General features: G+C 41.2%; 1 protein-coding gene across 2 annotated transcripts in view; it reads right to left on the minus strand.

Moving 5' to 3' along the window:
* The window catches only part of RNF144A (ring finger protein 144A), a 65,416-nt gene extending 47,540 nt beyond the window's left edge, over positions 1-17,876 (minus strand). Inside the window, exons 1-2 of one of the 2 annotated variants that reach the window (XM_086745331.1) lie at positions 17,682-17,876; positions 1,364-1,453 (exon numbers count right to left, since the gene is read on the minus strand). The gene's annotated coding sequence lies outside the window, so the exon portion shown is untranslated. The remainder of the gene's footprint in view (positions 1-1,363; positions 1,454-17,681) is intronic. The other variant, XM_086745330.1, reaches the window with a different exon arrangement.
* Between the last annotated feature and the right edge of the window lie 19 nt (positions 17,877-17,895).

Genomic DNA, 17,895 nt, shown 5'->3' on the forward strand with positions numbered 1-17,895 from the left:
TGGTTTTCTCCTAGTAAAAAAGATGTGACAAAAAAAATATTTTTTTACTTAGTACTAAAAAAGTGAGCAGAAAAAAAATCCCAGATGAAAAATATTTTAACAAGCTTTACAATTAAACAGTACTTTTTTACACTAAGACACATTACTCAAGCGGAGCATACAGCTCGCTCCATTAAAATCTCAATACTTAAATTCAAGCCTATGAGGGCAGGTTTATGTGTTTTTTTCACAAGAGGTTTTTCCTGTGATCAGAAAAAGTCAAGCAAGAACATCATTACACTTTGATAATTAAGCCAAGAACATGAATTTCAAAGGAAAGTAGAAAAAAAAAAAATTAAAGTCTGCCAGTCTGCAAGTATATGACTTTTCAGTACTATTTTCAGAAGATGCATGCATGTGAATGTGGCATTGCTTGGGAAAAGGGAAAGCTACCAACAGTAAATCACGAGCTCAGGCAAATGAAGAATCTAAAAATATCATTATTTAAGCATATAGCCATGTATTACAGTAAGCTTAATGCAGCACTTCCAGCTCTAGTGATATTTACAGGCTGATCTTTTCCAAACTCCACACAGAGAGATGGATAGACTTCAATTATTTAAACAGAATTTGTACTGCCTTCTAGAAGACAAGAAAATAAATATGTGCTACTTTTTTTTTTATTGACTGGAAATGCATTTATCAAATATATCAACAATTTGCTATGGAGTACATATAGATCTGTAGCTATCAAAGAGGAAATAACTTTTTTATTATCTCACTTCCCTATTTGGAGTATGGATTTAGCACTGTTTAAAATTGAAAATGTAGTACTGTGGGGCATTAAACTATTAAATCAAGGACCACAGATGAAAGCAAAATTGGTTCTATTATAGAGACGTAAAGATACATACTACATATATGTTATATGTGTATATAACATATGTTATATAAAAATAAAAGCCTAGTGAACCCATTTTTAGTACCACCGTAAAACTGTGCTTCAAAGACAGTTATCAAATTGCACCAAAACGAGTCTTTCTGCACTTTGGACTTGCTAGGAAGTTAACTAGAATGCAGATTTTGTTGTTTTCCTACATTTAATTGGTAAATGAACCAACTGTTTTCATTCTAGAACTCCATAATTAAAAGCAAACTTTGACAAATTCCCTCCTCTGTAGTAGTTTGGGCTATGTGGTTTTAATTTTTATGAGGGAACACAACAGCAATTCTAAAGACTATAAAAGCCACCTCTCAGGCACTTTTTTCCCCCCTCCCTCAGCTCCTGTTGGCGTAAGAGTCTTATGAAAGACTGGCTGCACTGGAAACTGCATCTGTCAGTGCCCAGGCCAAGTGTTGTCGAGACAGTCAATGCAATGCCTACCACAACAATCTCTCCTGTGTCAGTCACAGGGATCCCATGAGAAAGCACCAACCAGTTTAGGAATTTGGCTCAAGGTAGCGTTAGACAAGCCTGAAAAAGAAAAAAATAAGGGTCAGACTTTATTGAGATTGACTGTGTAAAACCGGAACTAACAGCGCTATTCTGTCAATAAGCTTTTAAAATTTTGTGGTGGCACAAGTGGTCTTAGAGCAGAAAGACAAAATTCACCTCTTAACCCTTTCTGCTCTGCACTTACTGGCTCAGCTTGTATTTATCAGCTTGGAAAGATTAATACCATCACAAAAGAGATTTAAAAAAAAAAAAAATGCAATGCATTTCTAACCCTGAAAAAAACCCAGGCGTTTTACTGTCATCTTACACAGGTGCAGCCCCATAATCCAGAATTTCAGGAAAACATACTCTGAAGGATCACAAATTGTATCCACCACTACATTCAGGGATTTCTTGTATACAAAACCAGCAATGAATTGCTTCCCATGCACTTCTCAAAGCATTTCTAGAAACTGTACCAGAAAAACATTTATACAGAGCCACATGCAAAGCCCACTACTTTCAGGAAAATCAGTCTGTAGGCAGAGCGTTTTAATAAATATGATGATATGGCAGGGAAAAGCAGGAACTCAGAATACAGCAGTTGGCGAGAGTCTACTTTCACTTCAAGCTATTTTCCATTTTCACATTTATCCAACAGCATTATTTCTGAGAGAGCATTTCTGAGCTCAGTTCCTTTCCAGTAAATACTCAGAAAACCTATATCCTCAAACTGAGTATATAGATTTTTAGCATAAAACCTGTCCTTTATTCAAATCTTAAAATGCAGCTTTGGAATTAATTTATAGCCAAACATGCAAGAGTCTTCTCTTCTTTATTCATCTTAACTTTTAAACAACATAGTATTTAAAAATACTTGTAATTACAGAGGCGTGCATTAACCTTTGGAACGTCTAAAAATGAGAATTTAATTTCTGCAACATTCTCATCCTCCACTCTCTGATTTCGATTTAGAGAGAGATGTGACATGGAAAAAATACCTACTATACTTTTAGAAAAAAAGCAAAGCAAACAGATAAAGGAATGGCCTGACAGCTCAGGCAACCTATACTGGGACCAGCTCAGATATATATGCACTGTAACATTTTAGGCTACTGATCAGTTATTCAACCAACAGTTAACGTCACCAAAAAGAGGCTCCCTCCTCCCTTCTTGCACATCCTCTGCACTTTAAACCTCCCCTCCTACTTGCTTCTTGGCCACAAATCCTGCTTGAAAATGAGGAAATCTGACAAAATGGTGTTATTGCCCTCTTCCCACATTCTCTTGACATTTTAGGAAGGGGAAAATGTGACAAACAAAATTTATTTTCATTACAGTATATCTGCTTGTAAAATAAGAAAACCGCTTCCTGGAGCTTAGGGTCAGAAGGCACATTGAACACATTAGCTTGTTAACCTGAAAACCACAAATTATTACCCATTTCTCAAGTACCCTGAAAGCAAGACAAGTAACTTGCACGTGGCTAACAAATACTGCCTGGGCACACGACCTGCCTTGGGCTGGACACCTCAAGAGATCCACCATGTTCTCCAACAGTGGGAAGGACAATTTATTGAAGAGCTGCAGCCATTCACTTTCCTTCCACTTAGAACTTCAGCAGTGATTCTAGTTATGCCTCTCACTCTCTAAATGGGAGGAGGAAAATAAAAAATAGGAAAGGAACGTAAAAGAAAGTTAGTACAAAATACTTTCTTGTCAAGGCAGCTAAGATGCTCAGTCTCTTCTCATGCTGTCGATGTATGGTCAGTGTTTAAACTGCATGCAAAAGACTTTCCTACAGCTCTACCACAAATGTTTTCCAGGTCTTCTGCCAGCCCTTCTTCCTTAGCACAAAATTTGTTCTGGACAGTACTCTCAGTCATTGCATCAGCCTCATCCAACTCAGGCGTCTCCTGACCTCTTTCTTCCTCTTAAAATCCTGCCCTTGCCAGCACCTCCCTCAGCACTTCACTAACTGCTCCACCAGCACTGCCTTCCTGGGGCCTTCTCTCCCACTTCTACTTTTCAAAGGCAGGAGGGATCCTGAGGAAACAATTCCCTTTTTATCAGCAGTTTGTCTCTCCTCCTGTTTGCTCCTAGGCGATCTCCTCCAGCCACAGAAATTCAATTATCTTCTCTGAGGGACCTCACAGATTTGCCTCCTATTCCAGGCCTCTCTCTCCTTATCCAAACTGGAAATTTCAATCCTCCTCTCTGACATTTCCTTGGAGATATCCAGCTATTAGGTTAAGCTCTGCACAAAGACAGACAAACCTCTTATCTCCCCTCCCACACAAGGCTTTCCCAAGAGGCTCTTCCTTGATTAGCCTGCATCCTGCCAGTCCCCCAGCTTGCAGGCTGATCATTAGATGCAACAAGAACCTGTACATCTAAATCCTGTAGAAAGAACATGCATAATATACATTAAAAGGCAGTCTTTCCTTTCTGATCTGTCAGACAACCAAAATGCTCATCCAGATCCTCCTTTTCTTGGGCTTCAAACTACAAAATTTGACTTTAAGAAGTATTTCTGAAGGGACATAAGCAATGGTCATGTCCCCTGCATGGTGCCTTGCCATTTTAAGCTTTTTTTTTTGCTATTTAACTCATTTAAAAAATCCAAACTTTCCCTCCATAATTTTAATAACCTTCTCAGTCTGTTTTCTCTTCACCACTAAACCAGTGTTTAAGAGCCAGCTGCCTACTTCTGATCAGCTGGTGACATTGTCCTCCATCACCAAAAGAGCAATCTGTCTCACAGAGATGGACCTGACAGATCAATCCATCTGACCTATTTTAGACATTTGTCTTTGGATGAGATTAAGTCTGTCCTAAAATTATCTAAACAGGAATCCAATAATTACAAATTAAGATAAATGCGGGGGGGGGGGGGGGAGGCAGAAAAAAGCACTGCTCATACTCCACCCTTTTCACATTAAATCACTACCAGGATTTTTTTTTTCAGTACTAATAATTCTTGTGGCTTTTTTTTCTATACCTCCTGCAGCTTTTCAAAAGACCCTTTAAAGATGGGAAAGTGAGGACTAGATACAGAAGTTGAGTATTACTGTCATTAATGAGTGCAAAGAGAAAAATGTTTCTTTTATAATCCCTTCAGCCAAGGATTAAATTAGCCCTCTCTCTTCTCCCTGCAACAGTGCACTGGTAACTTAAAGTTCTGTACCCAGTATGATCCCTAATACCTTTCCAGAGTTGCTGCTCTCCAGGATGTGGTGCCCCGTGCTATGGATATCCAGAAACCCTATCACTGAGAAATCTGACTGCATTCAGCTACACCGTGCACTTTAGTTTTACTCGTGAAAAAAAAAAAAAAAAATTCTTTGTGACTGCTTATCATTAAAATCTGGGAATGACAGACTGGTAAACAGCATAATCAGCCTTTTTTTTTTTAAGCTTTTGTCTTACAAATGAATCTGTTAAATAGTGTCTGGTCTAGGTCCAGTCCTTCTGGAGCATCTTGATTCCCAGTTTATTTCCCACAGACATCTACTTGTTTATATTTCACAGTCAGCTTCTGCTCCATTCACCCTGCATGCTTTTGCTGATGTCCTGTAATGGTTTTCCCAACAAGAAAGCCCTATTGTGCAGAGCCACAAGCTGACAGGCAGAATTAGGAAACCTGTATCAGGCTCAGCACAGGACCAGTGACAGATGCAGAAAGAAAGGCTGTGGGATTGGCTCTATATTTGTGTGACAGCCCATGGTTCATCTGTTTTTTGTGTCAGCCAGGAGTAGCTAGGAGGCATGAATGGCGGTGAAACTCATCTGCCTCCACTTCATCCTGTCAAAGCTGATGATGCAGCTACAGCCCGGCAGTCACAGGGTCCAAGGACAAAAGCTAAAGGACACACCAGAAAGAGGATGAAGTTTGACAGGTTATATGCACACTAGGGAATTTCAGTTTTGGATTTTCATCTTTACTTATGGTGGTGACAACGTGTGATTACGCAAAACGTGATGTCCTCACCAGCCTCCTTAACCTTGTCAGGAGGCTGCATTTCATACAGTCCTACACTGTCACCCGACAGAAAGAGGGAAGAACCGCAGGGGGAAAGATGAGATCCCGCAGGAGCCAGGGACACAAAGCACTCAGAGGGAAGTTCTGCTGTGCAAGGTATTTACATGCTGCAACCAAACCAAAGCCCTGTCATCCATGTGCCAGAGAGGTTACATGGAGTTACACCTTGAAACACTTAAGCAGAACTTAAGTGCACAAGTTTAGCAAAGAAGACAAGCACATGCAAGCTTTGGGTAAAGCTCCTTGCTGCTCAGCGTCAGCCTAACTCTGCTGTCATTCAAGCCAGGAGGTGACATTCCCATGGACTCCTTGGAGCAAAGTCCCGCACCCACCACAATCCTTCCCTGCCTTCCCTCAGGTTTACAAATCCCACATAATTTTCTCTTGGCAAGTGTTACTCAGGTTGCCACAGCTGAACAGTTATTCATCTGGCTGGCTCATGACAATAAGATGCTTTTTATCCAATCAGATGTGGGAAGCTCCTTAAAGGCTTTTTACAGGAAGCAACTACATGATTTCATGAAGACAGAAAAGTTCAAAGCATAGTCATAAAAGGTATTTTAATAGATCAAATCACATTAATACATGAGATACTGTGTGCTGAAAACAGAAATATATTACATTTCGCATGATGGGCCAGAAGTTTTAATTAACAGCTTTGCTTTGAACCTGACAGCTATTACTACTCTACAGACTCCTGGATGCACTTGCAAAAGAAGCCCTGTCATTTCAGATTTGTAAGAAGAGGTGGTCTTAACTTGGATTTAACTACCACGTTTACTACAGTATGTGCAATAGAAAAGCACACACAATTAAGCCTTCATGAGAAGACAACTCATCCCTCCGCAAACACACCTGCTCATTAAAAAGTTGGAATGGAAAAAGGTCTTCCCTATGTTTATTTTTCCCTCCAGTGAAGAACAAACAATCAAAACCTGCTGTTAACGTAATGAAATCAGCATTTCATATTTATATTACTGGAGGTTTTGCAATCCTTCCAGATGATCTTCAAATGAAGTAAAGTTGATGAAATGTTGTATGGATTCCTATAAAAAAAGGAGATGGTAGGCACACCACATCACTTGAACAGTCTTAATACTGTGTAGGAAAAGAATGCTTTTTCCATATGGCTTGCCAGTCTAGTTTCTCAAGGAGGAATATTAAAATAAATTGCCTATGATTTGAATGGAAGTGCCAAGTGGTGTAAAAAAAATAAATAAATAAATAAAATCTGAATTTTTGAAAATTCCTATCCATCCCTTAGACATGTATGAGGACATAAATCTATTTTTTAATCTCTCCATTCTCAAATATTTTTTAAAGCTACTTGAAGTACTAGAAAGAAATGAAACAGGAGTCTACGGGCAGGTTCAGCCTGACACAGATTCAACCTGACCTCATTTTGACAGTCAATCACAAAGGGACCTGAGAAGTTGCTGCTCATCTCAGATACTTTGAAACATACAGAGCATTTGATAGGGAAAGAGGTAGTATTTTCTTTTATGAAGGAATTTTTCAGTTTAAATGCCCTAGATTCAAATTCCTGCAGTCCTGAAGTGTCTATATTCCCCCTTGAAACCTGAGCACACAAGAGATTGACAAGGTGAAGAGAAACACATGGGGCAACTCCTTTCAGGCCACAGAAACGTCCGTACAACATGTGACAGAGGTACAGAGGTTAACAGATGTACAACTGCATTCTGTAGAGTCTACAGCCAGATGGCCAGACCTGGCAATGGTTTGATCAGGGCTGACTGGCAGTAAGCTACACCACCAAAACAAAGGCAAAACGGGAGACAGTAAGAAACTGATATAATGATGTCATCCCAAAGCACACACTCCCTGTATCCCCAGGACTTTTGTGGGGGTACTCTCCCTACATCTGTCAGATTATAGCTGTACAGTGACTATCAGTGCTCTTCCCCTCTACCTTGTGTTGTATCAGTACAGGTACCAAAGGCGCTGTATAAGTTAAGAGAGCTCCTTTCATGGAAAAGGGAATTAGATATGCGATTTATCTTCAGTTTTCTGCCTCGATTTTCCCCAGATAGTCTCAAAACCAAGACAGCCAGCATTCCCCTATATACACAGGAGAACAAAGGGTGAGAGCATAAAACTGGAGTGATCCAAACAGGAATTGTCAGGAAGGAAAAATACAACTCTTTATACAGGGTACACAGCCCCTTCTCTGTGTACACGGTTACTGATTTATAGCATGGCATGCAATGCTGTAATTCGTAACACCACAGCAGTCAAAGGCCCCCATTCAGGCTGGCCTCCTCCATGGCTAACACCAGACAATCCTCTGAGAAGCTTCTGAAATAACTCATCTTCCCTGCCATACAGTGCGGCTCACTCATTTACAGACACACCAAGTCTTTACACACTAGGAGTTCATACACTTTTAAGATGTACCATCAGATGCCCAATGCTCTTATTCATTTTGAGGTAGACTGTCCTGAAGTCACACCTTTTGCATGGTTCTTCCACAGAATAGATGATACCTGCCAAAGCATACTGCACTGAGAGGAAAACCACTATATTTACATTATTCTTTTCTGAGGAACTCCTATCTTGTTTTCTTTGGCAGTTCCATTACATGACTTAACTGCTAACATCCATAGGAAACATCAACATTCAAAAACAGTAACCATTTTTGGAAATAATTTACACAAAGTACTCCCATTTTAAAATATCCTCATTTCCTCGTTTCAGTGTACTGAATGGCTGCTGAATAGGATGAAAAAAGTGAAACTGGAGGAGGTTTTGTATTATTATTATGAAAAGTAACACTGTTTTAGAGAAAAACAAGAACAATATATTTAGAAAAAAGTTCTCAGGCAAATCAGGGAATCTTCTCTGATCCCTGCAGACTTTGCATCACTGTAGGTATATATTATTTTTAAATGGCAGGAGCCACCTCCATTAAACAGAAAGTCAATCTGGCACTCAGACTCTCGAAGCATATAATGATGAAGTCACAGAAGATACTGTTATCATGAACCCCTCGAGCATTTATAACTGCATCAAAACATGATGTACTTATATCTGATGTATGGATTCAAAAATAAGATGTCCATACAAAACAGGAACATAAGTCTTAAATTATTTTGTATTGTCATGTTACAGCATTTACCACTTTCAAGTACCAGAATTCTGCATATTTTCACTGAATGGAAATAATCAATGAATAATCAATCTGATGAATGTCTGGTAGGGATCTTGTTGACAACCTCCGATTTTCTCCCACTCAAGCACTGGAATGTTTGGATTGCAGACCAAGATAAAGACTTTGTCTAACACGAAACTCCTAAGCTCAGGTCTACAGCTTCTATAAAGAGCATTTCCCTTATGTTTCTTGAAAGACCTGCTTGCTGATGGTCAGATACTGACCTCCTGCAGCCTTCCAGCAATTTTGAAGGGCACACATATCTCCTGTCTTCTCAATCACCACTCCAAATACCTGCTCAGAGGTGGGCCGTTAGCTTCAAGTAGTTCTCAGTGTGCCCTTTAAGCTGCCTCTGCCATCAGACAAACACTGACCCCACAGACTTACTCTGTATGTGCTGGTTTTCCCTTTTCCCTCCCAGAGAGTGGGCAAGTAGCCTGCTATGTGAAGGAATGGGCCATTTTGATTTGCTAGTAGTTTTACAGGGTCTTGCAGTAATGCAGGTAGTTACACAGGGAAAAGACAGGGCTGCTGTTTCTGAAGCAATTAAGGTGTACTTTGCTTAAAGGTTATTTTCTTGGTTTGTTTCAGACCTCATACCTCCTCCCCTCCCTTGCCCAGAACTACCAAATTCTTAGCATAACTGGCAAACGTTAAAGAAACAAAGCACAAAGTTCATAAAACATTTACCAGAAAACTTTAAACTAGAAGAGATCTAGACTTTACTGTAACCTAACCTGTATTTCACTTAAGCATACATCCTTTGACTGTAAATATTATTTTTTGAGAAAAATAATTTTCTCTCTTTCACATCAAACTCCGTATACTGTGAATTCTTTAAAACCTCCATAAGCAGCAGGGCTGGAGAACTCCCATGTCACTCATATTAAGGGAATCGTATGAAAGCTCCCTTAGTATTTACAGCAGCCTCCCAGTACCGAAAGGGGGCCTACAGGAAAGATGGGGAGAAACCCTTTAGTAGGGCCTGCTGTGATAGGACAAGTGGTAATGGTTTTAAAACAGAAGGAGGTAGATTCACACTGGACATCAAGAAAAAAAATTTTTTACAGTGAGGGTGATGGAACACTGGAACAGGTTGCCCAGAGAGGTGGTAGATGTCCCATCCCTGGAAACATTCAAGGCCAGGTTAGATAGGCCTCTGAGCAACCTGATCTGGTTGGAGATGTCCCTACTCCTTGCAGGGGGGTTGGACTAGATGACTTTTAATGGTCCCTTCCAACCCAACCTATTCTATGATCCCATGATTTAGAAGACAAGTTGATTTTCATGTTGGTTGAGGTGAGTTTGATAGCACATCCTGATGTGCACATCCATGTATTGCTTTACCCTGGCCCTCTCCAAGTTGTAATTATAGTAACACACTGTTCAGGGTAGCACAAAAACTAAAGGTTTTTTGTTGTTCCTCCCTCAAAAAAAAAAAAAAAAAAAAAACCCCACCACCTTTGCCCTCCTTCCACAGTTCAAGATCAGAATTAGTTGATATCACAGTAAAAAATATGCAGCTACTTCAATGAAAAGAATGGGTCAGTCTCAAGGGGTGAAAAGGGAAGCTGTATGAGGAAAGATCCTAACAAGAGAAGAAAAAGTAGAGATCCTGAATGATCCTGCTGCCCTTCCAGCAATTGCTCCTGAAGGTACCACTAAAAGCAGCATTGCCAGCCAATAAGAAGGATACACCACTATTATTAGCACCATTAGCGGACATGATGATTTGACTCTTCCTTATATTTGGCAGCTATGTTGGGTCATCTCATCCAAACAATTCCCATTAATGAAAGGTAACAAGAACAGGCCTGCATTTGTCTGAGACCAGTACAATAGAATTGTGGAGGACAGGAAAACAAAATGAAAAAAACAATCCACAAACACATTTACCTGTAGCTATAATAAGGTGTCACAGCAGCAGTCTAAATTAAAAGTCAGGAAACACAGCTGTAAACATTAGATTTCATTCAAATCTGTGAACTTCAGCTGTTTAAGGAGCTAATGGAAATGTGAAGTGACTGGTGAAAATATTTAGCACTAACTGACAGTTTGCTAAAAAGAGTATCACACTCTTTGGGTTTATGAGTTGTCTAAGGATTTGTCATAACTTGATTTTAAGCTAAATATCTAATGTGAATTGAAGCCAGAACTACATTGCTGCTCCCTCCGAAGTAAGATTTTTCAAAGGCAATGTCAACCTCCAACAAAAGATGAAAGAGAAGTGGGTTATCACCCTACTAATGTCTCTTCCAGATGCAAAGGGGACAGGAAAACAAGCAAGAACTATACATTTTACACTAAGTAACAGTCACTGGTGAAATATTTGAAAATGGATTTCCAGACACAAATCCATGCAAAGTGCACGTCTGATGCTGCTGCCCCAGGGGGACATCACAGCGTGGAAGAAAGGAGATAAATACGGGAGCTTACATATTCTGAACACCACCGCAGCTGATGCCCAGTGACAGCAGCAACTCCATGTGAGCCAAACTCTGGCAGTTTTTGCTCAGGCAAGCAGAGGAGGTGAGAAGCTGCAGTGGAGAGAAGGATGAACTCACACTGTGGAGAGTGGCTCCCTCAGAGCCACACGGATCCAAAGTACAGGGCACAGCCAGACAGACTCACCGGAGCCAACAGCATGGACAGGTGCCAGGGTCAGCAGCCCTGCGTACTGCAAGCCTCGCACAGCACAAACGCTCCTAGCATAACCCTTCCCAAGGACTGTCACATCACAAGATAAAGAATAACAAAGTAGCTTGGAGCCTTGAGATAAACTTACACCCTGCACGTGAGTATGAACAGATGAAAATCCAGGAACTGACAAGGCTTTTAACTGTTTACCATCATCAGGGCGGCACATCAGGCAATACACACCACACCCTTAGGAAGTGGTCAGTGTCAACGTGTAGCACCTACAAAGTTCACCACCAACAGCTCATCTGAGCTGGCACAGACATCCCACAGCAGTGGCCATGGTTATCCTACCTCCCTCAGCTTTCCAGCTGCAGCTGGTGAAACCTAGTGGGTATCACCCTTGTATCTTTGCTAGGAAGCTACCTACTCACACACAGCTAGGACGCAATGGTTGACAAAAGCATAACCTAGTAATTTAAAGTAGAGAGAAATGTCATCTGGAAGCCTTTCAAAACCTACGATGTCAACAAATATCAGAAGTACAAATAGCATCAGGAAAAGTTTTATTAAAAGGGGAAAGTTTTATTAAAAAGGTTTTATTTGTTTGGTTTTTTTTTTTATTTTTTACTTTCAAGATGGACTGCCTCTCCACAAATATGGCACACCTTACACATATCCTCAACATGTACATTTGGTCAGCACTTTTTCTACAAAAGTAAGAATGGATAGTATACATCAAAGGTAAAAGTAATGAACAATTAATCTAAAGAAAGTAGATATTTTCTCCTCTAGGCTCCAAATGCATGACAAGAAATATATGAAGGAAGATGATGGTACAACATCAATCCAATTGGCATGAAGAAATAAACAGAAGACAGTAAGATGTATTCAACAGATATCAGTGTGCAAAAGTGATCAGCTAATTGAAAGGGTCACACAGGGTATGTTCATGCAAAATAAATACAAAAATAAGACTGAACAGTTTAAGTTTGTGTCCTGTCAAATAACATGCTCCATTCAGGGAACAATATTTACAGAAGACAACTACAAGAATCCTTAAAGTTTGAGTGTGTTAAAAAACTGCTATTACAAGACAAAATTAATACAAGAAAAAAAGAGACTTAAAATAATTGGGAATTCACATAAGTAGAACATCATTATAATCTATGGAGAACAGTATTCTAATGTTTAAAAAACCAAAGAGCCTTTCATTTATCATTATACACTGTCTGCAGTATTATAAAGCTATTTGGGGCTAAAGACTAAACACTTTTTCTTCCTCCAGATTCAAAATTGTTACAAAAATATCCAAAGAGGAAGTAACAGTCTAATTTGAGAGAGAGTCAAAACACAGGAGGACAATCAAGCATAAGTTGATTGGTAAGCAACTGAGCCAGTAAAATCCAGTTTCCTAGGAACGTGTGTCAAAGTTGTAGGAAGAGTTCAGAATGCAGTCTCTCCTTCAGCAGGCATCTTTCCATCTGCCTAGGCTGCCCACTGCCAGAAAACTTGTATGTTTATTGGAGATAAGCTTCTGTCCCTCTCACAAACACAACTGGAACTGGTCAAAAGGTTTACAAGTTATTAAGCATGAGAGCAAAAGACAGAGGTTCACAGAGAGAGTTGCATGTAATCTCTACTTTCTCAGAAAACCAGGCTAAAATATATCTACACTGACTGCAAATAGCTTGGTCTTCAATTTGCAGTCACTGTTACAAGACTGCACTGGAGATATAAGCCTGACTGCACAAGTCAGACCATCGCTCTCATTCCATCTGGATGGATGCATTTCTTTCCACGGGTATAGAGAGATGAAGGGAAAAGTGTTTCTTTAAGCAGAAATAGAAGGAAAATCAGAGTTAAATAACATTCATTTTCATCCTAAGAGGACACAAACATCATCTAAAGCACCAGGCCCCAACACCACAACTGCCTTATGCAATATGGTGTGACCTCTCCTGTCACCCCAGGGAGGAGGCATTTGGGCAGGGAGAGGGCTCAGCACCCACACCACCACAGTTGCCCTCTGTGGTCACTATGGGTGGGCAGCCTTGCCTGCAAATGGAGTGCGAGTTCCTCCTGGGAGGGCCTGACATAATGCAAAGCCCTTGAGTACCTGGCAACAGCTGGACGTTATATCCTTCAAGCAAAAGCATCTGGCCAGACTGCAGGCTCAGGGCCATAGCAGACCCACTACTTCAAGTCTGGGGATCGCAGCGGATGTGTAGCTTCAGCAGGCATCTAGTAGGCTCATCTATGGTAAGAACAGAAAGACTGATCTGCCAGAAAGATCCTTTTAAATACCAGAAAAAGAGAAATAGCTCCAGGTTCCTCATCATTGGAAGTGCTGAAGGTCAGGTTGAATGAGGCTTTGAGCAACCTTATCTAGTGAAATAAGTCCTTGCCCACGGCAGGAGGGTTGGACTAGATGATCTTTGAAGGTTCCTTCCAACCTATGATTCAATAACCTGGCTTGCCACTTCTGCTACCCCACCAGGAACAGGCTGCACAGGACCTGCAACAGGAGGAGGCTACTCAAAGTCTGCATTGCTTGACAAAATGAAAGCTTCATTATCAGCATACCCAAATCTGGAGAGGATGTACCTCAGCAGCAATGTACTGAGAAAAAGAAAGACAGAAGTCATGCTAATGAGTGCTTCAGGAAACCCAGTGTGGGTGGGACAGTATGCAATCACTTTTAACAATTCTGCCAGATCCACCCCCTACCAGACACCGTTTAGAGGAATACAAGGGTAAAAAAAAAATTTAGAGATATAAAATATATAACTAATAAAATATTATTTGTAACTTATTTTTATATATACACACTTATCTATAACTAGATGTAAAAGGAGATTAATATCCAAGATGAAGAAATCCACACATGGTTTCGTCTTTATGGATACTCACCAGCAATAAAACATGAAGCAGACTGTCTAGTAAACAGCAACAGCAGAAATAATAAGCACAGGAAGAAGCTGATCACGTAACTTATTATGGTGGGCTCATAATGGATTTTTGCCTTAACATATTTTCCTAAGTTCATCTTCATATTCCTCACTACCTAAATATAAGAGTCCTCCACAAGGGCTGGATGTGTACAACAGTTGTCAGGTATTATCCAATTCTTATGCTGCCGATGACCTACTTACTGGAGGCTGGAGCTGGGATGAAGGTAGGTCAGCTGAAACTTTGTCCAAGAACCACAGTGATAGCTTTCACAGATCGTAGCTCATTGTGGAGTTCTATGATAACAGGAAATAACCCAAATACGCCAGAAACAGAATGGTCAGTAAAATTTCCAAGTGAAAGTCAAGAGTAAATATAAAGACTCCAAAAATTTGGAAGCTAGCTGCTCACAAACAAAGCTGTGATCAATGCAAACAAAGTTGAGCACTTGTATCTAGTGAAAAAAAATTATGCCTGAACCTGCTAAGTCAGAATTCCTTATTTTCCAGACAACCTGCAAGACCTGTCTTCACTCCAAAGTATTTCAGATGATCCTCTGGATATCATATGGTAGAAAAAGCTTACATTAGGTAAACTTTAATCCATTTCTTCAATCCTAAGTAACTTCCATTCAATATAAACAGGATGTAGTTGTATTAAACTGTCAATAGTAGTACCTGGAACATTGCTATTCTTTGAATGAAAAGATTGAAATGATGTTATAAAAAGGAAAAAATAACATTCTTTTTCCAATACTAGAACTATCTGATGAGAGCTTTTTTTCCTCATGGTAAACAAAACTACCAGAGACATTAGTTCACTTTCTCTATTCCTCATTTTCTTCAGCCTTTTTGAGAAAGGACACTTATGGTGTCACCACCATAAATGGCACCATCAGCAAACAATCAAGCTATTTGAAAACCCGTTTTGTACTAGCACTGCCAGCTCCAGCATTCACTGACTGCATATGCAGAAAAACTGTAAGCATTCCTGATCTGATTTGATTATGAAATAGAAAAATCATTCCCATTACTTTGCAGCATGCAGTCAGAGGAGCAAGTGTATTTTCAACAGCTCCTCCCAGCCATTAGATGTGAAAAATAGAAGTTATCATTATGATCTTTTTGTCTGATCTCCTTCAAAAGGTCAGGGAAAGATTAACATTATGAGCTCCTTTCTGCAAAGCAAAATAGAAAAGGATCCTGTCTCATAAAGAGAACAGCTGACCACAGCCTAAGTTAGACACAGCAGAATTGCTGAACCATTCAAACTGAGCTTTGGGTTGTTTGCAATTGTTTTCCATTTCCCTTTTGTAACTCCAGATACAAAAAGGAATACAGTTAAAAGCAAATCAAATCATAGACTATTAACTCAACTGCTTAATTATTAATACTACTCCACAGGGAAACATGGTGAGAAATGTAACAGCTCCTGATTCCCCTGCTACATCAGGTCTCTAGGAGAGAAAGGGTCTACATGCGCAGATCAAGCTGCAGGATGATCAGAGTTGTTGTTTTTCCCTGAATCAGCACCGGGAGGGCAAACACCACTTTTCTGCCAGCCTATGAGAGCATTCTTGTAAATACAGCAGATACACTGAAGCCATTCATACCCTCAGTATGGCACGGCAGCCAAAACTCATGGTTAAGACAGCAGCCTTGTCCTTTGGCTTAACTGAAAGGAAAGTTGTCAAAAGTTATAAAAAAACCCACAGAAAATGTGACAAAGATGTGGAATGTAGTACTGGAAAAAACTTCAGAAACAAAAGCAGTTAAGCAAATACATAGTCTTTTTTCCCCAAAATTATTGCCTTAAAATACTGAAATACGCAAAGTTCAGACTGTAAGTGAAGATAACTCATAATACTAGACTATTCTTCAAGGGTAAAAATCTACAATAGCTTTGTAGATGATAAAGACATGATTTCATCTAGCAGCTTCTAAAATAGGAATCAGGGTAATTTGGGAGGAAGGGAGGGGGCGCAGAAATAAACCCTTTGTTTTACCTAAGGATGTCTCATTGAAAGTGCTTATATCAGACTGAAACATCCGTCATTGTACTCGTATTTCAATCACAGATGGTTTCTCCCCCTCATGAGCAATATACAGATTGCACAAGTGGATAACAAGACATGATGGCTAGGGAAAAGAGGTGTAAAGGAATAAAACCTCATCCTGGGGAAACAAAAAAACCCCAACAACAAAAAAAAAAACCCACACACCTGTCTTTTTCAAGTAGCTCCTAAGCAAAAGCAAAGATTCCCCCCCACCAACTATCACTCTTTTCTCACTTGATCATCCTTCTTTTGGGTATTTAACAAATTTCAAGTCAGGTCCCTTTGATGGTCCAGCATCACCAGGAGACAGTCATTTAAATTCTCCTACACTGTGAAGTCCCATCCAAGTACAAACAGCAGTTTCTTCAAAGGCACAAGTCTGCCCCTCAGCACACCACAACCCCACACACCCTCTTCCCCCTAACCATGCCCCTTTGCTACAGCTCAAGTCTGTAAGAAAAGCACACAAAAGCCAACAGAAAGGCCACAACCAGGAGTTTTAACTCTGAAGAAGGGAAGTAATCTCTCCAGTAGCCCTCTGCCCAAGAACATTGCAACTTCAGCTGCAGCAGCTCCTGGGTCAGCACTGATAAGCTGATGTGAAATGAAGCAATCCGCTGCACAATGTAAACAGTTGTTTGGAACAATATAAACAAATTGATCTATTTATAAATCGTCATTCATGCTTCTTGTAGAAAACAGAATAATATGTTCCAGGGCAGAAAATACAGTATTTCCAAGAACACAGTGGAAATCCAAACAGATTGTATCTTCTTACACCAGCCTACCCCATTAACACTCCCAGTTCTTTAGAAGCAATAAAAATAGAGCAATATCGAGCCTGATTTTTCAGGAATAAGATCCTCTTGATTTAAATCGACTTTGGAGGCAACCTCATTATCCTACATATGGTTTCTTCCAAAAAAGTCAACAGTAGCATCTCTTACGCACAGTGAGGGAAAGAAAAAAAAATACAAGCGTGAAAAAAACCGAGCCCTACTCCTACTTCTTCCACCTCTGCAACCCAAACCAACCAATTTCTCCTCCAAACCGCACACCAAATTCGCCATCACCCCGCCGCCGCCGTACAGCCAGGCACCCCCCCCCTCCCCAAACCGAGCGCCCCCCACCTCACACCTCGCGGGCCAAGGGGAGCCCACTGGCGCTGGGTGCCCAGGGAGGGCCACGGGCAGCCGAAATACCGCGGCTCCCGCCCTGGCAGCGCCCACCCCCCGGGGGAGGCCGGAGCCATTTACGTAAGGGGACGCGGGTGCCCCGCGGGTTCGGCACCGCCTCCCGCTGCCCGATGGCCGCGGCGGGGAGCGGGGACACCCCCTACCCCCGGGGATCAGCAGGGCCGGCGGAGGAACCCCTCGCAACCGCGCCGCCCGGTTCCCCCAGGACGCCTTACCCCGCCGTTCCAGCCTCTGCCGGCACGGGGCGACCCGCGCTATCCCGCGGAGCCGCGGCAGGGCACCGCCGCCGCCCTAGGCATGGTCCCCACCACCCCGCGGTGCCGTCAGCCGCGAACCCGGAGTGTGCGCGGCAGGCGCCGCTCCCGGGCTTTTCTCCGGCGAAGGCGGAGGGTGGGGTGAGGGCGGGCGGAGGCGGTGGCACCCGCAGCT

The sequence above is a fragment of the Chlamydotis macqueenii genome, chromosome 3 (genome assembly GCF_036417535.1).
Source record: "Chlamydotis macqueenii isolate bChlMac1 chromosome 3, bChlMac1.mat, whole genome shotgun sequence".
Taxonomy (NCBI): domain Eukaryota; kingdom Metazoa; phylum Chordata; class Aves; order Otidiformes; family Otididae; genus Chlamydotis; species Chlamydotis macqueenii.